The sequence below is a fragment of the Poecilia formosa genome, unplaced genomic scaffold, assembly GCF_000485575.1.
Source record: "Poecilia formosa unplaced genomic scaffold, Poecilia_formosa-5.1.2 Scaffold77, whole genome shotgun sequence".
NCBI lineage: Eukaryota > Metazoa > Chordata > Actinopteri > Cyprinodontiformes > Poeciliidae > Poecilia > Poecilia formosa.
The window spans coordinates 2,034,113-2,058,812 of NW_006800016.1; the positions used below are offsets into that span (position 1 = coordinate 2,034,113).

At 38.6% G+C, this 24,700-nt stretch overlaps 1 protein-coding gene across 1 annotated transcript in view; it reads right to left on the reverse strand.

The window, feature by feature from the left end:
- The window catches only part of galnt1 (UDP-N-acetyl-alpha-D-galactosamine:polypeptide N-acetylgalactosaminyltransferase 1), a 55,362-nt gene extending 33,033 nt beyond the window's left edge, over positions 1-22,329 (reverse strand). Inside the window, exons 1-2 of the mRNA XM_007556231.2 lie at positions 21,848-22,329; positions 310-422 (exon numbers count right to left, since the gene is read on the reverse strand). The gene's annotated coding sequence lies outside the window, so the exon portion shown is untranslated. The remainder of the gene's footprint in view (positions 1-309; positions 423-21,847) is intronic.
- Positions 22,330-24,700: the final 2,371 nt, after the last annotated feature.

The window sequence follows — 24,700 nt, forward strand, 5'->3', positions numbered from 1 at the left end:
CAGTTTTTAACTGCAGGGACTTTTATTATGTATGCACAAAAATAACAAAACACAAAAATAATAGCTAATATTTCATTAAGTTTGTAGAATTTCCTTCCTAATATACGTGTTTGAGCAAACATCCTCTAAAATACCAAGACGATTATCTAATTATCTCATTATCTAATTCTGAGTAATTTAATTTTGATCATTACTTTTAGCCTGTCACTGCATACAACCCCAAATTTCTGCTTAAAAAGCCTGTAAGTATACGCCACAGTAGAGAAATTTGAGTTTGATCCCATTGTTCAGTTGTTGTGAAACTCCTACCTGTCCTAGTGACTCGAGGGCCTCTGGCCAGATGTGCAGGGGGCTCCACCGGCAGAGAGGGCCGGAGCCTCAGGGATCCCACTTCCTCCTTTACGTGTCACTCAAACATGCTCCTTAAACAGACAAAAGAGAGCCAGACAGAAAAATAAACATTTGTTTCACTGAGGATGTTAGGAAATAGCAGATATGCTGGGAAGGAAAAATGTCAACACTCTTGTAATCTCTAAGTCGTACAGGGAGGAAATATTTCTTAAATAGTAACTAAGTTCATGGCAAGAGGCGCTGTGTAAAGTGTTTCACACATTCAGTGCACCAAACCACACTCCTAACACTTACTCACTCACTCATGGTGAAACTAGTCTTAATGTTTCCATATATATCAGCACTTCAGACTTTGCTCCATCATCTTTCATTCAAAACTGTCTAAATACTGACTTTGCAAAGTCATACATTGCCAATTAAACTCAGGGTCATCTCAAAAATGCATCATCCTAAATCGTTCTACAACCACCCAAAGGTCAAACCAAACTGGAGACATTTGGACGGCCTTAAAAAGGAAAAGAAAAAAAATGCACATTGAATGTCAGAAGGAGGTAGTGGTGGACAGAAATATGGGTAGACTGTTGATAAATTCCCAGAGCTGCTCACTTCACCGGATTAATCTGCTATTTTGGTAAAATCCATCGAGATGAGATGAGAGTGAGAATAACTCAGCATGGGTTTATGTGTGTGCGCATCTCTGTACCCTTAATTCTGGCCTCTGGCCTACTTTAAAGCCAAGTCTTCATCCTGGTCCACTGGGACTTCATGCTGCCTGTCTGCGTACAGTAAGAGTGTATTAGCTTTGTGTTGCAAGAGCAGCCATAGCATAAATCTCTTTCTGCCAGCCTACACACTCCTGCAATAGTGGAGGTTAGAAGGATGTGCTGCAGTGCAGGTTTGCATCAGTACATGAAGGATTCTGACCACCGAAGGTGTCGGTCTCTTTCATCCTGGGTGACTCATCACTCCTTATCTAACTTTGTCTTTTTCTCAATCATGCTTCTAAAGCCGTCTTTCTTTCCAACCCTCTACTTTCTGCGGAAACCTTCACGAAAACACAGCGAAACGTAATCCATCTGCAAATTGGAAGAAAAACGAGTAAAAGGCTTCTGGAGATGCTCTTGAAATTCCCAAGACAGACACAAAGTAAACCTACAGAGCCATACCCAACACCGCAGCGCGAATGGCAAATCATCTGTGTCTTTGCTTTGTCTGCACTGTAAACCTCTTCCTGTCCTCATTTCTAACTCATCTCATGCTGTAGGAGTGTGAAATGTCACCACAGGCACAAAGACTAAGAAGAGCAGACAAGAAGAAACACATATGGTTCCACAGCTCTTTGCTTAAGCTACCGTTAAGGAAATGAAACTTTAAATTAAATTCATTCTTAATAATAAAAGACGTTTTTCCGCCTGTGTTTAATTAAGTTTCTATCCAGCAGCGCGGCAAAGGCATAAATTTCCAATCACAGATGCATCATACATGAAATATTACCCTATACTGCATCCAAGCAGTCAGTTGCAATATATTATGTACTTCCACTCCTGTACTAAAGCACCAATCAGAAGCTTCAGATTGGATACTAACTTTATTGTCACACGGCAAAATTTTCTCAGTCACTTTAACTTTTTCTAACAAGCATCCAAAATACTACGACACACACAGTTTGAAAACCTGGCCTTCCACTTAAACTATTGACTCAGACAAAACAATGGACAAGCTCATGAACAATAGCTCCATAAGATCATGAGATATAGATACAGTATAAATAAAAATCACATTTAAACACAAAACATTATTGGACTAAAATGATCTCTTTCGGTCTTTATTTCTAAGTACTACACTTTTTTAACATCCTCACTTCACAGTTGTTCAGCTATACACTAAGAACGAACACATGTAAATCAAGAGGGTGGCTCTAACCACCTCCTACTGTTCCTTCAATCTCGGTTTTACGTAACGGTCCCTGTTAATAATCCAAAAGTCCAACAGTCTCCTCTTCTTCTCAGCCCTCTTTTCATTCACTCTGGGTCCACGTAGTTCCTGTCATGAATCCAAGAGGCCAGTGACTGAGGCAGAAAAACAAATGCAGTAATAAGGAGGGGTTCACTGGCAGACAAATGAAAAAGAAAATCATTCCTTTCTTTAAGCAAAAAACAAAAAAACAAAAAACAAAAAAAAACACATAACCACCCTGGACAATAATTTAAGCACGCTTTATTACTAGCACCTTCAAAGATAAAACTGCCTTGTAAATGCAGAGGTGCTACAAAGCCTGTCTGAGTCTGAACGCGGTTAGAAGACTTTGTTCTGGACCGTCTGAAAAGTAGCGTGGGCAGAACTAAACCCAAACAAGTAGTCAAATTAATCTTTCCCAATTCGCCGAGCTCAGGGCGAACCCTCTGAGCAATCAGTCGAGTCCAAGGCTTTATCCAAACTGTTTCACAGAAAAAGCCACAGGGGAGATATATTAAAGCTTTACATTCTCTGAGCAATGAACCGCTTGCAACGTGTGAGTGTTTGGTTCCCAGCCAGGATCTCTGTACGTGTTATGCGACTCTGTTTGTAGCTTATGTTGTAACAGAGGGAGTCCAAGGATGACATCTTTTGTATTCGCAACAACAAACAGCGCTGCGCCAACCTTGGTCCAACTGGTTCCTCTTCTCTTTCAGTCAACCTCCTGCTCTGGAAAAATCCTCCTGTCTACAGTTCTGGAGTAAAGGAAGGTGATGCAGAGGCTGTAGCACTACGCACACACACACACACACGCACGCACGCACACACACACACAAGTGAAATTCATGCAAAACAGACATTGGAGGAAAGGCAACAACACTATTACAGGCAACTGCAGTCATAGCTCACCATTTCTGACAGATTTCCAGGGGAAGCCCGAGTAGAAAAACAGGAATACCAGGAATAGAGTGTATAGAAAACACACATGAAGCAGCTGCTTGTGTCTCAATGGACACTCCATAATAGACTTTTGTTTTTAAAAAGATGCAAGCAAGGCAGGTTGGGGTTTGGAAAACCCTTTAAAAGCAAAGCAAACACTTTTATGAGCTAGCCAGAGGGTAGTTTCTACTTTGCAAACAATACTCAGCCACATAAAAGCATTTAGCAAAATCCCATCTGACCTGGCAGGATATTACTCACCAACTGTTTCTGGACACGGTTGGCTCATGTGACCAATTGACTGACTTTCATGTGATACATATTTATATGCATCACATGAGACTGGCGTTCTCATATGATACGGTCTCACACACTTGCCCAGAGGTAAAAATATATCTGGAGATGGGGTAAAATAACAAGACAAAAAGCATCACCTAACTACTATTTCATGCATGTGTAACTTCAGTCTTAAACTCTTGTAAGGATTAAAGTGGGGATGCAACAAGAAGCAACTCCTGACCGATACCGATTTCAGGTTTCTTCGAGCTCTAACCGGCTGATATTGATTTATTAAGTCAAGTTCATTTGCATAGCAACACGGCAGTTCAAAGTACTTTATGCAATAAAAACATAGTACAGTGACATATTATGAAACAAGCAACAAACATTGCATTTAGTCAAATGTCATCATAAAACTCATAAAATAAATTTGCATTTATCTACCGAGTTCTCGTTTTTTTTTTTTTTTTTATTAAACTCAAACAATACAAAGTATCTGCAGTTGATTAATGTGTATATAGTCTGATTATCAAATGTTTTCACCAACAGATCACTGATCAGATCAAATTAATAATTGATCAACTGGATTGGAGCTGTTTTTTTCAAAGAGAAGAAACCAAATTACCCATTGACTTGAAGCCAGACATAATATACACACAAACTCGCGCACACGCACACACACCTAGACAGACCTTCACTGCTCTCGCTGCCCACACAGAATTTAGATTACAGTAGTCGAGATGCTAAAGCGCAGAGTGTTATCATGACAGAAGAGAAACAGAAAAGGGAGGAAAATGTGAGTTTTATCACAACCGATACAGTCATTGCAGTAGTCAGCAATAATCGGCATGCTTTTCTAATACCGTGCAGTCCTACTTTGCATGGTAAAACATTTACTGTGTGCTTGTGGGTCTGCAAATTTGCAATATGCAGAAGAAAATGGAGGCAGCAGAGGAAGTGGAAGAATTAGGGAACAAAGGACATACAGAGGATAGATGAAAGGACAGAGTAACAGACAGAAAGACAGAGATCTAGTTCCTGTTTACAGAGAGCAGGGAACACAGGAAACAGAGCTGCAGGCCACTAGACCACTACGTGTGTAACCGTAAGCGACAAGAAACACACCACCCACACACATACACACCCACACCCACACACACACATCCTTACTACCTTCAGTTGTCTGTGTCCTGAGTGATTACACGAGCTAGATCAAGTCAGAGACTCTCCTATCTCCCTCCAGGTCCCTTGGTGACATCTGGAAACATGTGATTTGTATTTGGTCCAAGTTCTGGCCAGCAGCCGTGTTAACAGGATCAGGCTTTCAGAGCATGCACGCCCCCCAGCTGTGTATTCAGAAGCTCCTGGCAACATTCCCAATGCAGAACTAAATTCTTCGTAGTTTTAAGCAGTGAGAAATCTCCTCTTCTGACTGACTTTTGGCAAAGTGTGAATTGAATTCATTTTTTGAATATTGCATTTTTTTCTCCATGAAAAGCACAAGATATATCAAGCAGGGATGCAAACAGTCAACTTACGATTAATTGTCGATTTATGGTTTATTAAAATAAGTTTAGCTACACCCAATTAACTATAAAGTCCATGTGTAGACCTTTCAGTGTTGTAGTGTGGCCACAATCCAGAAGAGGGCGCTACTGGTCATCCTGACGTAGAGCCAGATGTAAGAGAAGAAGATGGCGGGGAAACGGTCCAAACGGTGTCCGATGTAGGCTGCAAAGTGCACTTTATTCGCTTCCGTTTTGAAATATAAACACTCGACAAAGTCCGTAAGTTTGACCTCTAATACAGCCGTGCTTCATAGTCGAGCAGCATCTACGTCTACTACTTCTATGCTACAAAGGGCATAGCACGGAAAAATTGTAACATGGCGGAGAAAAACGAAATGCCAATGAAGCACGACTGATTTTGAAGGCTTTCGTGAGTTAATGCACTTTATGGCGTCAAGTTTTAACTTTCGGTCCACTTCTTTGACAGAATGGACAGTAAAATCTGCAGTCCTGAACATCTCTATGTTTATGAGGGATTAAGTGTTTCACTTATTTTGTTCTTTTCATTTTTTATTTTTCTATTCAATAAACTGAGTTTCCTATTTTGCCCTATTTTATAAATATCCAAGTTTAATATTGTGAGAAAGTTGCATTAAATTCAGTCTGCATTTAATACAGTTGACACAAAATAATCGTTAAAATATGATGACGAGCTTCCCTTTTAAATTCACAGATTAAGAATAATTAGCCCTTTGTGATATGGAAAGACTGTAAACCTTTGATAAAAGAGGAAACTAAAGTTTGTAAGAAAATGGCCATTTAACAAATCATTATTCTATTGATAGACTCAGTCAACTTTAGATTAACTTCATTAACTGATAACTTACAACTCTAATATTACATAATAGTTAATTAACTTCTAAATAGCACCGTCTTTTTTCTTAAAACAATAAAAAGTTGAAAACTGTTAAAACCAAGAAGAAATCAGGCTAAAATAAATGTACAGAAAAGCCAAACTGAACCTCTGGCACTGACATTTTAACGACTCTGAAAGAAGCATGCTTGTTCACCAACTTAATTTTATATTTGCTGGCCCATTTCCATGTACTTAGAGGAATACTAGAATTACCCTTGCTGTGTGGTGTGCACCTACCTAATGGGTAAAAAAAAAAATATTTTGAGAACCACTGCATTTTAATCGTCTTATCTTAATCATTAAATTGTCTGTTCTTGTGGGAGATGAAATCAGAACGTTTTAACAGAGCTATCAAAAGCAGCAGGCATCTTGTACCTCTCCAAAAGTGGGCCATCAAGATTTTTGCAAATCAGATAACATCTGATGCCACATAACTGACATGCACGATGCACCTCAAGGTTGAGTGTTTGGGTTTGTCACGTGTCTTAAACTTACATCTCACCTACCATAGATAATGCAGTTTAAAAACAATTCAGTACATAATACAGAGCAGTAATTAGCAAAGTTTTATCAGGATAATTTGTGGAATTCATTACAATAACGATAAAAGTAATAAGATGTATTAAAAAGTCATTGCAGTCTTATTAGCAATAATATATTAATTATATGGATGTAACTACATGGCACTGCTGCCAAACCTCTCTACTAAAAGAAGTTAATAGGTTCCTTCAAGACCAGTTACATTTAGTGGTGCAACTTTTTATCTAAGCAGCACACATAATAAACAAATGTATTTACTCATATTGTCAAATAACCCAACTATAAGAATAATTCCAGCAATATTGATAATCTTTGCAAATATAATCAATTTGTATTCATCCTTGTCAAAATAAAGTATAATTCTTATGATTTGAAAAGAAAGAGCTTCACTACAAAGATAACCGCTTATTCATATTTCTTCAACTTTTAGAAACTTGAATGGACAGGCTCTTCCTTTTTTCTCCTTTGACTTCCTGTTTTATTATTCCTCTGTGAAACACTTTGTGATATGATCTAAAAATAAACATAAGTATTCCAGTAACCGAATAAAACCAGAAGAACATCAACACTCCTTCCCACCCCATGCTTTCTTGTTATTCACACAAACTTAACAACATGACATAAAGACATAAAGACATAACCAATATTGTGTCACATCATCTGATTCGGTCCGAGGCATGTGTTTCCAAAGACCGACTTCTAATAGGTTTTTGGTTGCCGCAAAATGAGCAATCAATAAGTGGATGACATCTAAATATACACATCCGGCATGAAGATGAACTTGCACACGTTTCCAAAAGGAGCTGGTGACATCAGAATTTCAGTTAAGCAGCTCCATCATGAGATCAATAGCCCATGTCACTGCGTGCACACACACCCCTCGTCACACTAGATAAACTCCAATAAGCTTCCATTGTGCCTTCTAAATGTTCAGCAATAACTTGAGCTTAAAGACTTCAGGTAAAACCCCTCTGTGAGCTCCTGGCATGACTAATCTGGCCATCCTCCTTTAAATCTAGCCTTATTAAGAAATCTAGTCTGATTAAGAACTCTGAGATTTTCTTTCTGTCCCTCTATCCTATTATGTCTCTGTATTCCCCCGGTTTAATATGACTCGATCCACACGCACTGTTAAACATGCCTGTGGTGCTCAGTTTCTTTTTGCACATGCTGTCAAATTTAAAACGTAGATGAGAACGAAATGAAACTCATGCAGTTTCATTTCGTACCTCGGGGCGCCTGTAAATACAATGATTCATCAAGTCGTGCAGCTCCCTGCTTCAGCTTGCATTTACATTAACAATATTTTTAACTTAGTTGAAATTGCAAGAATTTGTTCCAACGCTCCACATTGTAAACAAATCGATCTGAGACAAACTGCTGGATTGTTTATACGCAGTGTAAGGCTTGCAGACACTTGCCAATTACAAACCAAATAGCTTTCATGTGACACACTCTGATAGCGTCATTGGACGAAGGAGGAGCAGTGTGAATGGGAGAAGCAGCCACCAATGAGAATGCAAAATCTGTTTGAGGGGGTGTGAGAGCTGAAAGCATGCAGAAGGAACCCAAAAAACAAAAAAACATACTGAAAGCAAGGCGAAGAGTGTGATGAAATCACCTTGACCCTCTTGAAATTGGTGTGTGTTAACACAACAGATTTGATAAAGACGTCCCGGTGATAATTTGCAGATTGACCTCCACAAACAGAGGATCAAACAAACAAAACAAAATAGCTGAGAAGAACTTCCTCATCATCCTATCATACTCCGTTGTTGATGATCGCAGCACAACGGCTGCATCGGTTTGATTAAAATTCCTCGGACAAGTCAAGGATTGGGTTTAGGATGTTGTCTAGTTTTGTGCAGCCCTCATGCTGCCTCATGTTATGAATGAGTGAATGGACAGATTCTTGTCGACAAACAGATGAGAGGGTTCTTTTTCAAGACACTACAAAATAGGTCACGTCTGTTAAATGTTACACGTTTAAATAAATCAACAGAAGCGAGGAGAGAGTTTATTTAAGGTTTTATTGCTCTGTGTGCCAATTCATATATATATATATATATATATTTTTTTTTCTTTTTTTAACTCAGCCATGCTTGGTATAAAGACGCAAACAGGAGGAATGGGGAGGTGCAGGATCATAAGAGCTAACGACAAAAACACTGACAGTCATGTATATCAGTGGAAATCTCAGGGACAGACGAATGAAATAAAAATGTACAAAGGTCATGATTGTTATGCATCGTTTGCAGGTTTCTTTATGAGATATTCTGTTGTAGAGTTCGACCATAAAACATTTTTAAAAGGGAAATTTAGTTTTCTTTTTTAAAATGTTTAAAGAACAGATTATTTCTACTGTTTAAAATGTTTTAGTTGTTCTGTTATATTTATGAAACTTGAATCATGGTAAATTTGAAAGAATGAAAGACATCTTTGGAATTTTTTTTCCAATTGCTTTGTTTGCTCCATACTTACTAAATATGTTAATAAATGGAGTTAGGATGGTCAAAGGGGGAATTATGAAAGAAAAAAAAAAAAAAAAAAAATTATTTCGATTGAGGAAATAAAAACATATTTTGTTTTTATATGTAAAAACAAAATAAGAAGAAAACCATGGATTCTTCCATGGTTCACAACTTTGTGTTGGTCTATCAGAGACAGTCTAAGAGGCACTGAAAATATTCACCAGTACTTAAAGTTAACAAATCCTATGAGCTTTTGTGGTTGTTAAACCAGAACAGACCGAGACAGACAGCTAGAAAAAAATAAGCAGCCACAGACTCCAGTAGTCTAATAGGAGAAGAATGTGAAATTGAAAACAAAAAGGAACCTGCTGTTAACACGAACAATTAAACTAAACCTAAAAATGTTCTGTTTCAGAATTAAGAAAGATTTATCTGGCTGAGAAAATACAGGGTCGATATCCTGCTGCTCTGTCTCTTCCTGGCCTGGTCACTCTGACCCAAATCCCCCCCTCTGGCAGATTACACATACAACACAAACACACACACGCGCGCGTGCACGCACACACACACATACGCACACTCTTGAGAGATAAATGATCACATAGCAACTGACATTTGTGGCTTGGTGGAAATGCAATTCCTTATGGGTTAGCATGCATACCCACACTTAGAAAGCAAAACAATGGATGTGCTGTTCTGCAGTCCATCAGTCAGGACTAACTGTTGATATGGCTATCCATGTGACCGAGCCAGAACAACTCTACTCAAAGAGTCCTCAGAGACACAAACACACAGACACTTAAAGTACCAGGATGGCAGCCGATAAGAACTTGAGATGGATGGCTGTGTGCATCCCTGCTGCAACTTTATCAGGGTCACCAAAAGACAGATGACTCACTCTGACAGAGTGCAGAGCTGCACAGCAGGTTCTGTCCTTTTAGCCCAAAACATAATGCGTAGCTCGTCTGCAAGTGATATTGGAAAGTCACAAGTACTTTCTATTTCTGTTCGGGATGGAAATTTTGCCTTAAGGAATCCTTGACTGATCCCTCTTCTGTTTTTCCCTCCTGAACTACAAATAGTTTACAATGAAATAAATTTTTTAGGTGATTAGCAAGCAAATAAAAGTCATCCTGGAAAAGTCAACACAAGCTAAGCTGCCTGTGGCAATGCTTTATGCTGCATTACAACTACTCATTGCTTGTTTAACATTTTAAACGGAGATGAACAATTGAGTTAGACATTTTTTTTATTGCATTACAAAAACAAACTCAGTTTTCTGTCCATAAACACATCAATATTTTTTTTATTTTTGTTTTACAAAAACAAAATTAAACAGTGACGTGTTAATGGATAAATGGGGGTGATATACTCTTATTTCTACTGAAGAACCTGTTCTTTACTCTTTAATGAAATAGAGTCCTTTAAAAAAGGCAAATACTACTTGCAGCAAAGGAAAAGAAAACTACTAAGGCAAATTGGCTTAGCACAGATGTACCTGCATGAAAACATTTAAAAAGTAGGGATGCACCGATATAAAAAAATTAGGCAGATATCAATAACCAATATTATTTTTGCCCGTATGATCTATGACTGATATTTACAGACAGTATTATATACAGTATATGTATTTTCCTACTCACTGAGACTGAGTAGCACTGAGCACTGCTGACACTGCTTCTTTGCTTCAGTTAAACTTTCTGCAATCCTTTGCTAACAATCTAACATGAATCTAACATGACCAAACAAATACCACATAACCAAACTCCACCCATCCTGAAACACAAATGGCAACCAGATGAAAAAAAAAACTAAACAAAAAAAACATCAGTTATTAATATCAACCCAGTTTCGACAGCCTCTCTATTTGTTTCCTGTGTAACTTGTGCAGCAAGGCGACAATCGCTTCCTCTCCTCCAGCCAAACGACCCGCAAAGTTTGTCCATGTAAAAATGTTTAAATTTCACACTTAGACATAGTGCAAGTCTATGTGAACGTCTAAGTGTGCGCACACACTTAGACGTGCACACACAGCCTTGCAATGCAACACAAGACAGTTGAAAAATTTTTGAACTGTGGTCGCTGTCGTCACCATCGCGTCCCGTGTGCCAAACATCGGCCAATGCCAATGATGAAGCCGATATGTTGTGCACCCCTAGTGAATTAGTAAGCGAAATACAACACGTGGAGAGACTGACACGCAAAATAAAGACTAAATTAGGAACAATGGTGAACCACAAACATTTGAAGAAATAAAGGTGTTGATTAGTCATGCAGGCTTTGTTCTGGTGTTTTTTTCTTGCCTTTTTAATAGGAATGTTTACGAAAGAACTAAAATCCATGAATTGACGATGTCACGTGTGTTACGTGAATAGGTGATGAACAGTTGCAAAACTAAAAAAATGATTTGTTTACTTGCTGATTTTTGTCTTGATAAAAGAAATCCCCTGGACTAGTCTTAAAAGTTGACTTCCAAACAGTAAAGATGCATCAGATCCAAGTATCCCCACTGATTTAAATAATCGTTTAAATGTATAGTGTAAAGCATTGTCTCTCACATATAAAATAGTCTGTATTAAATAATAGCTCCCTTTGATAAAAAAAAAAAACATCACTGCTTTGTGAATCTAAAAAAAAATGTAGTAATCTAATTATAGTTGACTGTTCCCTTTCCAGTTATGCAAGTAAAAAACACAATACATTATAAATCAGACAGTATTTTGAAGTTATTTTCTCTGATCAACAGATTTTGTCCTGTGGTTTAGTTGTGTAGCAAACATATCAGACACAGTGTGAGCTGACATGCTCTTTTTATTGCCTTTGTTCTATTTTATGTGATTGTTTTTAATTTTGTTTGGCATCTTTTTTGTTGTTGTTGTTGTTGTTGTTAGTTTGTTTTGTTTTTAACTAGACGAAACTGAAGTTTCCCTAACTGAGGCTGGGAAACTTCAGTTTTAAAATGTGCATCATAGATAAATTATATTTTGATATCCATTTATTCCTATTTAGGAATGTATTAAGATTCCATTTTGGCATGTTACCAAGACGTTTCATTTTTAGTAAAGAAAGTGTTTTTGTAAACAATAGGGTGACATAAACAAAAGAACAACATTGCTAAGAAAATATGAAAAGCCATCAAGAATTTCAGCTCTTTTAAAGAAAGATATAATCCTCCAGGTCAGGGTGATATTTCCATGTTTGCCATGCAATCATCTCTTTATGACTCAGCAGAATTTGGATATTTGCTTCTAACGTTGCCTGGAAGGAAAGGAAATCCAGGCGCAAGAGTCAGCATAGAAAATAACATGTTCCTGTTGGCAGACGTTAAGTGCTGCATTATAAAGACATTATAAAGGTGCAGGATCACAAAGACGAGAGCCGGGAACTAAACGGAACACGATCTTCAAGGTTACTCAAGGTGTTTTGAATAAAATGCGACAAATCATATTTTTTTCTACTTTATTGAAGTGTTCAAGGTGACTCTTCAAGCTTTATGTGATTCATACAAAGGACCTCAGGATCCAGCAAATCACAGCTCACAGCAACGGTAAACTGAGAACCGGGACTGGTTAAATCAATGGAAAAAACAGGCATGAAAACATTTATTTTCAATGGTATTTGAAAGCATCTTTCACTGTCAATACCTCTGGAACAGAAAGTTTCCGTCCATGTTCTCTGATGTCCAAGTATTTCTCACAAAATAATTGTGTATGTAGGATAAACTCAGAGCACAACCTCAAAATATCATCAAACCATTAACGCTGGCAAAATGATGTTTTAATGCCACAGGTTTTTAAATCCTCCTAACATGTCACCGCAAATTCAACAGAGGAGACTGCGTTTATCTTTTAAAGAACACAAAAATGATACAACATTACCCAGCAAAGAGCGTCATATACTTTGGGGCAGCAGATTGCTTACATTGAGGAAGCTAAGAGATATTCCTGCTGAGCCTTAATCTAATATGAAACTATAAGTGTATCTTTTACCTTCAAATGAGCTTGTGATGCTTTTGCTACTTAACAACACTGGGACACAGGCATCCAAGCAGAGAGCAGAAATAGCCCATTAAATCCTCCTCAGAGAAGAACCAATGCAGAAAACAAGAGACTGCAGCTAGGAAAAAAAAAAAAACCCTCTGCTGAATACTGCGCTAAATCCTATTTCCTTATCGTTAAGCCTGCAGAAACTCTGTGTCCATCCAGCTGAGACACACCGAGTGTGACAGCCTCTGAATCATCTGTAAAGGCTCTATAGGCAGTTTAAATATTCTCTGCCGCAGCTAGGTTTACTGCTCGTTTTTTTTCCCTCCTTCGCAGCTACAACATTTTCCAACAAGGCTATTTAAGAGGAGTCAAAGTGCAACGAATAAGGCAGGAACAAGTGAGGTCACCACATGACATAACCCAAAGACCGTTGTCCTCCCACTCAGTTTAAAAACCACGATCTCTTCAATATAAATTAACTTTCACATGCAGTTTCCAGGGAACATATGTGCTGAGCGCACGCGTGTACTACCAGGATTTACGTGTTTGTGTTGGCCTTCAGCTGGTCCCAGTATGAGAGACGGCAGCACAGCACTGACAGGACTCCCTGGTGGCGCTGGCTGACCCACTTCGATGCAATACTATCCCTAATGTGACCTGCTGCAGAGCAAGAGGACACACACACAGAAACACACGCATACACACACGCGCACACACAAAAAAAACATACCAAGGAATCGTCTGCTTACAACTCCTAAAGGACGGCCAGCCAAAAAAGTGCTAAACACTCCCTACGGTTTACTCTTTTCTCATCCTTCTCCTCTGAAGATCATCAACTGAAGTGCTATCTGATCCAGCTAAACTACCTATCTACATCCTGAGCGACCTCCTTTAAGATCTACAATTAATCCAGCCCGTCTGTTTTAAGTAGGGGAGCTGATATAACAAGATAAGCATCTTAGAACAACAAACAAGCCGTCAAAGCATGTTTCTTTAATTGAAGCGAAACGAGACAAATCTATATTAAGCACTGAAATATCACAGTGGCCTGGGTTTAACCAATTAGGATGTGAAGTAACTGATGACCGCTTCTGCCGTTTCAGAGCCGACGCAGTGCATCAGGAAGGTGGGAGCTTCATATAACAGAGCAACACAGCAATACCTGCAGAAATAACTTCATATTTCATGTGTTAATTGCAATGTTTGTGTTAGTTGTGGAAATCCTCTCAGACTGCAGTGAAGTTCCCTGAAGTATTTGTTTTGCAAAACGTACAACACCACATATGAAACGTATTCATGGTAACAGTACAAGCTGCTACCTCTCTCAGCCTGCTGTAGATACACCAACTCCCACTAATGTGTTCTGGAAGGTAAAAAAAAACTCATAAGAAAGATTTCTTATGAGTATGTATACGGAGAAAATAAAGGGTATTTTCAGATTGTAAAAATTAACTAGTATGTGTTGGGGGAAGACAAATGTGTGCCCACTCATTATGAGTGCATTATCGCTGTGTTGAGAACTACTTGTCCTGATACTCCCCCAAAAACATTTGCTTTTTACTTATGTGCCCTTTTTGTGAACTAGCATAGTGCAGCAATTTGAGAGGATTACTGCCAAGTTCAGCCTCATCATTAGTATCACATCATTCTGGCTGCTCAGGACTTTGTGGCTGATTTCTGACCTCTGGTTTTTGTAATGCTTTCTCTTCAAGAACTCCAACTTTTCCAAATCCAGCCTGTTCCCTGATAGACTGAGGTTGAAGGATAAGACAAATCGCCTTTACTGTAGTCTGTTCGGCTTCCTGCTATCTGCTGAACGTCTCTCTCTTCTGCAGCCCTAATGAACTTCTGAACGGTCTCGGAGTATTGTAGAAAATACAGCGTCATTTTAAATAGCTCCTTACATCTCTTTGAGACTTACGTGGTCGTACTGAAAATGGATCGTATCAACTTTGCCTCATTCAGGGTCAAGCAACCCCAGCACAAAGTCTGAGTTAATAGTCAGGGTAGAACAAGCTTCAACCAGTCACAAGTCAATTTCTCTGTGTATTTCTAGTTCTATGGAAATATTTTCCAGCAGATTCCCCTGAATGCACCAACCAATGATGTCCTGGGAATCGGCTTGAAGTTCTGATCCAGCGATTATTGACTAACAAGAATCACTTTAGCTGACTTCACACAACTCCAGCTCTCTTATCAACCTTTTGTCTATTAATTTTTTGACAATCTTGTGATTGTCTTTGCAAACCAGTATTGCCAACATGTATACAGCTTGGGGCAATTTTATTTATTTATCTTACTCCCGAGTATTTTCTGTTCAACAGCTGGGAACTTGACAGAGTATCTCATTTTACATGATAATGGAAGAAAGACAAAAATAAAGTTGCTTTGAACACACTTAGGTTGGTTATTCACCTGAACACAGCATCATAGAAACAAGAGCTACTAAAGAGACAACATTTGATTGTTTGAAGCATTTCTTAAATAACACTAGTCTACCACCATTTTCTCCTTGCACCTCAAAAAATTAATAAAATCAAAGTCCTATCCTGACCTAACAAATGTCTCAGCATAGAATACTTAAACATGTTGGTTTACAGCTCATAGCGAGAAAACCGCATCACTGCATCTTTTGTCTCTCACACTAATAGAGAAACTAAGTGGTTTGACACCATGTAATTTGGAAAGCCCTAAATATTCAAAGTTTCAGACAAGCAAATATGTGATTTGCCTTTCTGTGTAATCCTAATATATTTTACAACAAAATATAGAGAAACTTAGTTTCAAGTTACATAATGAAACTTACCACATCCTATTATGATCTTTGATCATTTTACCCAGAGCATGAGAGTGTTGCACTTTTGCTTGTTGCTTCTTTTTTTTTTTAAGTAGTCTGACAAGAAGCAGGTAGCGAGAAGAGGGAAAGACACTCGGTAAAGGAACTGAAGACAGGATTCAAACCTGGGACGTCCGTGTCGAGGTCTATAGTCTCCGTATACTGTGGGCCACTCCAACCATTGCTCCAGGCGACGCCCCACTCTTCTGCATATTGTGGAACCAAATGTCATAGTGAAGCATTCTGGTTTAACTCTCATCAGCTGACTCTTAGCAGCAGCAGGAAGTGATCAGTTTCACCTCCATTACGCAAGAATTATGTTTCACTGTTTTATTGGTTCTGCAACAGTCAACAAAGAACTATTACTGTGCTGAAATGTTTCAGTAGCCATTGTTTTAAATAGGTAATTAGACTAACAAGAACATCAATCAGTGATAAAGATTAATTTAACATCTAAACAGTGTCTGGTAGTTTATAATCTCAGTCATGCTGTGCAGGGCAGATACCAAACGTCCAGTCAGTTGAATAAACTTTTTTTTAAAGAGTTGTTCAGAGGAGCAATTGTGCTTCATGCTGGCAGCACTGCAGCTTTCAAAAGTGAATTGAGGGTAACCACACTGCTTTATCCATTAGGAAAGACTCAACCACCTTGCATTAGTGGGTTTAGTAGTATTGCCAATACTAAGACTGCCGTGAAAAGCAAACGTTAACCAGCTTAATCAGCAGGGAGATCCAATGTGCTGAGAGCGGCTGTTTCTATTTTTATTTTTTTATTTTTAAGAAAAAGCCAAAATAAAGCAAACTAAATTAGAAGTTTTTTATGTTGAAAGAGAAATGCCCAAAGCATTAGCCTCGCTATAACAACAGAAACATGGCACAGCATAAACGTTGGGTGCTTTCACCCAACGTTTGCAGATGTCAGCAGAATAGACTTTTTTTTTCCTCAGATGATTAATCTATCACAGCAGCACAAGTACAGTTTTTAATAAGGAAATCACTGAATGTAAATCACATAACTAATTAACATACAATTAGATCTAAGGACCCCCAAAACCACTACTTTGCGTACCCTGACCAGCCATTTTATTAACTACACTTGTTTAATTAATGGAAATCGCAAATCACATAACAGCTCAACTCATTTAGACGTCTCAATGTGGTAAAGCGTTTTAACTTCAAACCGAGTATTAGAACTAAGAAGAAAGGGAATTTAAATAACTTTAAATGTGGCATGGTAGGTGCTAGACAAACTGATCTGAGTATTTCAGGCAGTCACAGTCAGAATGGTCCAAACGAGAGATGCCCGATTATCAGCAGTTGTGTGGACAAAAACAACTTCTTGACATCTGATGAGAATATCTTGACTGTCTGACAAGATGTAAAGACAACAGCAGATCATATAACCTGTCATTACAACCAAGTTGCTGTATGTGGAATACCTTCACTAGGTATGAAACACATTGACCCTTTAAGCAGATGGGCTACAGCAGTTGAAAGACTACACTGGGTGTGAGAAAGAGGAAACTAAGGTTATAATTGAAACAGACTCACCAAAATTTGGCTTTACAGATTCAATAAGTACTTCATGGTCCAATGCGTTTATTTTAATCAGGAACATTCAAAGGGCAGGACTCTCTTTGTGGCCCTTAGTACCAATTGAGCATTGTTTATTCGCCACAGTCCGCTTGCGTATTACTCCTGCCCACGACCATTACTTTATGACTACAGCGTATCCGTTTGATGGCGACATCTAGCAGGATGACGTTCCATGTCGCAAAGCGAAATTCTCTCAAACTGACTTCCTGAATGTGACAATGATTTCACTGTGCTCTCGCTGCTTCCGCAGTCACCAGGTCTCAAGCCGGTAGAGCAGCTATGGAAATTCACGTCATGGATATGGATCAGGCATATCTGCTGTAATTTCAATACAGACCAAAATCTCTCAGAAATTATTGTGACAAATTGCTGAACATATGTTCCAGTACTAACTGGGTGGACAGTCAATAGTAACAAAGTGTACCAAATAAAGTGTCCATACTCACATGGAATTCAAGTTAATTAGCTTTGATGTGGTCATGCTAATTGAACAGTTTTTATTCTTTGGCTGAACAGTTCTTTGGCTTTTATGTTCAGAAATCCATCACAACAAACAAGCTAGAGAACAGAGAGTACTTCTTCACATTTTGCTACTTTATGAATGGTTGAATGAGCATTTTAAAAGAGAAAACGAGTGTTAAAAAGTACCACCTTGAAAGTTGTGTTCAGCAGATCCAAAACATACTGAAAAGGTCGTCAACGCAGCTGTAGCAGGTTGCATTCCCAGGCCAGGCCATTGAGCAAATGTCTTCCTCTTCTCTTTGCCCCACTTCCTGCCTGTCAACTGCCAAAAAGGGGACGAACGCTACAGTTTTGTAGGATAAAATTGTACCACCCAAAGATAACAAAATATAGCTTTTTTTGTAAGTTTCTGGGACAGAATGAGAAGGGAAAGCTTTACATCAAGTCTCGGTATCTATCCCAGCAATGTTTATCCGATTATCGCTGCTGTGAGCGATGGCAATGTAACAAAGATGGGTGACCTAAGTTTTGGTATGAGGTCCTGATGCATGTGTCTGTTTGCATGTGCGTTTAATCTGGCCGTAGTCTGGATGGAGGAACAATGGCATTCCTGTGCTCGGAGGTCCAGGTGGCTGTGGAAACCGAATCCTTAACCAAGCCTCCTGGCACACAGAGTCCCGAGAGCGCCGAATGCTGTTGCCTCCCTCCAAAGACATGGGCCAGAATAGAGCTATTGTTTCAAAGCCACCTCAGAGCAATAGGAGGACCAAAGACATGCCCAATGTTAAACTGAGTAGATATTAAAGATTGTCATCTTTTACATGACCAACCGAAACTAGGTAAAAGTATGAGAACTTTCACATCTTAATGTCATACTTCACATTGTTAAATGAAATCGCTTGTTGGAAAAAAAAAAAAAAAAAATCATTCTGAACCCACAAATATCGTTATTGCACAATCAACGCAAATATGAACACACACCTAAACGTGCTATGTGAGCTACAAACCACATGTGATAAACAGCCAGACTTTCACATCCTGTACATTTGACACCTTCATTTACCCAACCCTCCTGAAGAGAGAAAAAAAAAAAAACCCAGACATTATTCAGACAGCTTAAATCAGTCATTGAACATCTGGATATACAAGCACTGCACATGTGCTGCGTCCTGGCTGCAGGGTTAACAAAAAGGGCAGGAAGCACATCTACCAACTTCAACGGCCTTGAAATGAGGAACATGATTCATTTCCTTTCAATGCCTGACAGTCATGTTTTACTGAGCTCAGTTGTGGAGCCCCGAGGTGATATTTTGACACAGTCAGGACAAAAGCATTCATTTGGTCGAGTTAACTTTGTTTCTGTGTTGTTCAGCTTCGCCCCTCGCAAATTTTGGTTGAGATAAAATGTGTAAAAAGACATTTCCTTTCGGGCTCCACAAGATGTTGCAACACCACTGTAAACAATATGCATTTTGCAATGAATTGCTTCGACTGCAAAAAAAATGTTAACTAATTATTCAGACTATGACTGTAATATATTTAGTAACACTATGTGTTAGTATAGTGTTAAGAAACTAAGTTGTTTCAAAGCTAAAGCAGTAGATGTTGAGAAAAAGAAACTAATTGCTGGTTTGGAAATAATTGATTAAACAAGCAAACATCGCCTTGTTCAAAGATCCTCAGCAGAACAGGAATTCACCCAAGATTTTTGTAGCTGTATGTGGTGAGTCAAGCAGCTCTTAAAGGATGAGGTTACGTTTGTTTTAGGTGAAGGTTGCTAAGAGAGTTATAGCAGCTTCTAAAAATGAATATACCCTAGTATTACACTAAGAGACAAAACACCATTTATAAAATTGGCCCACAAATATTTGTGTGTCAAAAAAAGAAGAAAATTACTATGGCTTGTGAGTGAGTAAGGTTGACCGCAGTGTAATTGTAGAACGTATAAATAATGCTGATTTCCTGTGAGCTTTAATTCCATATCTGAAACGTTTTTATCTCATAAAAACGATTGTTTCCCAACTTAGACATGCATCCCACTTTTGTTATTAAAAACCTTTATAAATAACTATCCGACAGATTTTTAAGAGTTTTGCAAAAAATGTTAATAATCCCAAAACATTTGAGTTATTTTTCAAACAGTTTTACTTGGCTCATAAAAGGCAGAAAGAGACAATTTTCACACTTGGTAACCATGTATCATCACTGCCTCTGGGTATCTAAATATTACAACGTTTCTTTTGATTTCTCAGTCTTGTTGCACTAACTTAATTTATTTATTCTGTTTATTCTTGAGGGATGAAAGGTAATCACACTGATTAAGTTTATATTTACACTAGAAAAGCACTAATCAATCATAATCATAGCCTCTGATCAGCAGGGGACACACTGACTTTTCTTTTTTATCATATTTATTGAATCAAAAGTAAAAATTCCCATAATTATTTGTCCACAAATACATGAAATAACAATAGATACTATTATGGACTTTGTTGACTTTAATAAACGTAAAAATAACAGGTTAAAGAATGCTTTTAATGAATGGGGGTGACCTTGTAATTCTTTCACTTTCTGTTGGATTCAAAACAACAATTTCTGTCAAAAAAAACAAACAAAAAAAACAAGCAGAATATTATTTCTCTTTCGTGTATTAAATTGATCAAACTCAGAATTAATAGCCTGTTCACTTTACGTTAAATTGCATTTAATTAAATTGCAATGCTCATCATGCTTTATTGTCACAAAAACAGTGGCTTAGAATTACAAAAAAAGAAAACACTTGGAAGAGTAGAATGTCATTTTAGTGTGTTTGTAGGCTGCAAACAAATTAAGTTTAAGAAATCTGCTCATCAATCGTTGTCCCAGACCTCAAATCAGACCTAGATCTTTACACTTTAAGTGTGAGAACCTCTGCCGCAGAGGATAAAAATATATATATGCTCAACTTTTCCTCTCTTCTTAAGAGACATGTGAGAGCAAAATTAATTTGTTTCCTGTCAATCATACGTCTTCATCCTCTGCTCTGCATCCGTGACTCTCCTTGGATTGATGGCGAATCCACTTTCTTATCTCTTGAGATAATTACAGCATTGTTAATGCATGCTCACTAGAGCACAACCCTTCATTACACACATTCCCTGACATGTCAAGCTCTCACCGCCCAAATCAACTCCAATAAAAGGTTCTCCAAGTGATTCATACCCTTACAATGTGATAAAGCTAAACATTCTGATCACTTTCCCTCCCCTTTTTGGGTCAAAGCTGAGCTGACCGCTAACAGAGCCCTAAACAAAAGGTCAAACTCTAGTTTAGGGTTCATCCTCCCAACTTGTAATGCAACACTCCAGCTCTAATGTTTCAGGGGGAGGGAAAATAGGAAACGACCACCAGGAAGAGTGCACACACACACACACACACACACATTCTGCATTGTAAAAGCATGACGATCAACTTTGTGCATGTACTCCTTCCTTTTCGCTCCTGTTCATACACATGCAGACGGGGTAGGGCAGCAGTTACCTGTCACAGTCATCTCATCTGAATCAACCCTTACTAAAAGTTACTGCAGCGAAATGCGGCAAATGTGCGATTATTTTTTTAACCTGACAGTGGCCCATTCACCGCAAATCAGCACTCAAGGTTGAACACGAAACGCCAGATCTTAATGAGAAGTCTTGGGAACGATGGTTTTCTGCAAAAGCGTACAGTCCGTGAAAAGTATTTAAAGGTGTGTTCGCAGGAAAAGCAAGTGTGGAGACATAATGCGAGTTGTGAGGTGATAATCAGCGTGTTAAACGGTGAGTCGCATCACATCCCAGTTGCTCGGCTGCTTCTGTCAACAAGATCGCTTCAGCTCAGCCAGCCGAAGCTCCACTCCGCTGCTGCTGCTGCTCCTAGAATACCGTTAGAACCTCGCTGGCCAGCGGCGAAAACCAGCGGTGTAACATGAGGCTCCAAAAAAAACAACAACCATAAAGAACGTGTTTCCACGCGTTTTGTTCGCTTACCTGTCGTGACGGGTCACGTCAATCTGCCGCCGTGGCGCAAAAGACCGCAGGCTAGCTCCGAGGCAGAAAACTGACGTTGATACGGTACAAAGTATCGCCGCTAAGTTAGCGGGCTAGCTAGCTTAGCGAGCTAACGATGTGAGGAGAGTGGCTCCCTGAGAACGGTCGAGACGAACCAGGCACCTAAAAATTCAGCCAGTCTGCGCGTCTCTTTTTCCTGATCTAAAAGGACGCCTTCCAGACGCAAAAATTGCTACAACATAATTAAATCCATTTGAGAAGGCTGGGAATGTGAGTGTCAGTTCAGTCTTCAGTGCCTCTGCTGCGCCGTGAGCGCTGCTGTCTCTCTCCCGTGTGGACGTGCTGCCTCTGCCGCTGTCTGTCTGACTGGGAGATAGAAGCCCGGCTGGCTGCTGATGTGCAGAGCAAACACTGGCAGCATCTCTGCTCATCCCTCCCTTGATTTCCTCAACCCGGAAGAAATACTACAACTGATCCCATCCTCATAATACATAGATGCGTGTGAGATGACAAAGATGCGCTTAATGCCTGGTTTGATTAATTAAATTATGACTGACTGACAAATAAGGAAAAAAAAGAAAAAAAAATCAACCCTCTTCAGATTGAATAATGGGGCTGAAGATTAGCTGCATGAGCAACAATGTGTCAGACAAAACAAACCAGCAGTCACATCAAGCTGTTTCAAAACATGGCATTATAATGGGATATCCACATAAAGACTCTTATTATTATCAAGTGAAATCAAAGGGGTTGAGGGTAATGTTTATTTCTAATCAAATAAAAAAATGCATTGTAGGTGATCACTCTGAAGTAAAAGCAGCATAATTAATACTGTGGAAAAGTATTTATCCGTTATAGATTCTTCTGTTTTTGCTTTTTTTTTGTAATACTTCAATGTTTCAGATTATCAAACACGTTTTCATATCAGACTAAGCATGACCTGAAAAAGTAGTTTCCAAATGTTAATACATTTCATTTCTTAAAGATGGGCCATGGGGTTATAATGTATTTTTCAGGCACATAGTTCTAGTTCATGGTACAATCAGGTAACTGTGTTGCCTTCGGTTGTTATAAAAATGCTGTATATCAAATACGACTTAAAAGAAATGTGACTCTGCCATGTAACACATTGAAACTGGCCTCTTTAAAAAGCTCCTACTCTTTCCGACACTCTGCCTTCAGCATGTCATCCCAACAATGCTTCTTCATGATCCTGTTTACAGTCATTCTTTGGAGGGTTGGACTGAAAGTAGTTTATTTGATGAGCTCAGCAGATGCATAGTTTCAGTAGGTGTTTGCTAAGGGCTCCTGCTGCTTCGCTGGTCGAGCTGAGTGGGGGGCGCAAGGGAGGAGTGCTCTGTTAGCAGAAGCTCTGCTGGGAGCTTAAGCTTCAAGGCGGAGGTTTGGGTAAATATGTGGCGCCGCCGCTTTGAACGAGCAAGCGTTTAGACACCCCCAAATGCCTCCCATGGGAGATGAAAGGATTCCTCAAACATGCATGAAAGAATCAAAGCAACACTCCATGTATGTTTCTCATTAGGGAATAACAATATAACATAGTATTAAACTTGATTTTATATAACACGCCCCTTTTAGAGAAGAAAACCAGACACAATTCCTTGTTGAAAAGATATCTCCCCCTGACGTGCTTAGAACTATCCCATGGATGTAATTTCCCTCCGTTCTCTTCATTATTGTTGAATCATGAACATCGACCTCAACTGGACAAGTAAGGCCAGCAGTGTTTTAGATGTTGTTCTGATTTTTCAGGGACATTTCTGTAAGCTGACCACTCCTGAAGGTTCATCAGGTTTTCTTCAGCTGTGGATAATAAACCATTGCTGCGGTTTGCTGGAATCTCAAAGTCTCAGACCTTGCAACCCTTTTCATGCTGATAGATGTCACCATCTTGTTTGTTCTTGAATATCTCTCTATATAAGGCTTTTCTATTGAAAACTTGTTCAAGATACTTTATATTGTTAGAGAGCTTATGTTTTAGTAATGTTTTGACTCTGTGGGCCTATCAGTTATCAGGCTTGGGCGTGGTACAACAGAAGCCAAAAATGTGATTAATCACTATTCTTAAATCATTGAACAAGGAGGTAATCACTTGTTCACAAAGACCCTGGTTGGTTTTGGATATTTTAACCTCTGTTAAAGGAAGTCATCTTATGTAAATGCTTTTTTTTTGTTTACTCGGGTTACCTTTGAGCAATATTTAGATTTGTTATATGCAATCTGAAATATTTAGTTGTGACTCAAAAGCATAATAAAATAAATCTGCAAATTCTTATACCTGTCACTTACAGTTGTGGCAGTATGAGAGTTATTCTACTTGTGTTTTTTTTCTTTTTAAAACCCCAAAAAAGATTATAATCTTACTAAACATGTGATTAAATAAATAAGAAGTTATCCACCTCTTTCAGCAATATTTATAGTTGTCGCCAATGTAATGAATGCCTTTCTCACCTTTAATCAAAGATACAAACTTTTAGAAGCACTAAAGTCTACACCATAAGTCACCAAGTGTTTCATGTGGAATGCAATAATTAAAACAAATTGTTTTTACAAGAAATGTAAGACTTGGCATCTTCATTACAGAGTAGCAAAGTCGCTTGAGTAAAGTACAGGATTTGTGATCTCGCATTGTATGTGTTAAACAGCCTTTAATTTACATTTTAGAAACCTTAGAAAAGGAAAAAAGAAAACCTCTGAATATTGTTGTCCTTATTACCTACTGGTTTTCAAAACTAAGATATATTTACTGTATTAGCACAGAGTTAAAAAGGGACAAAACTCACCCTCATCTAGGGCTTCTGCACAACAGAATGT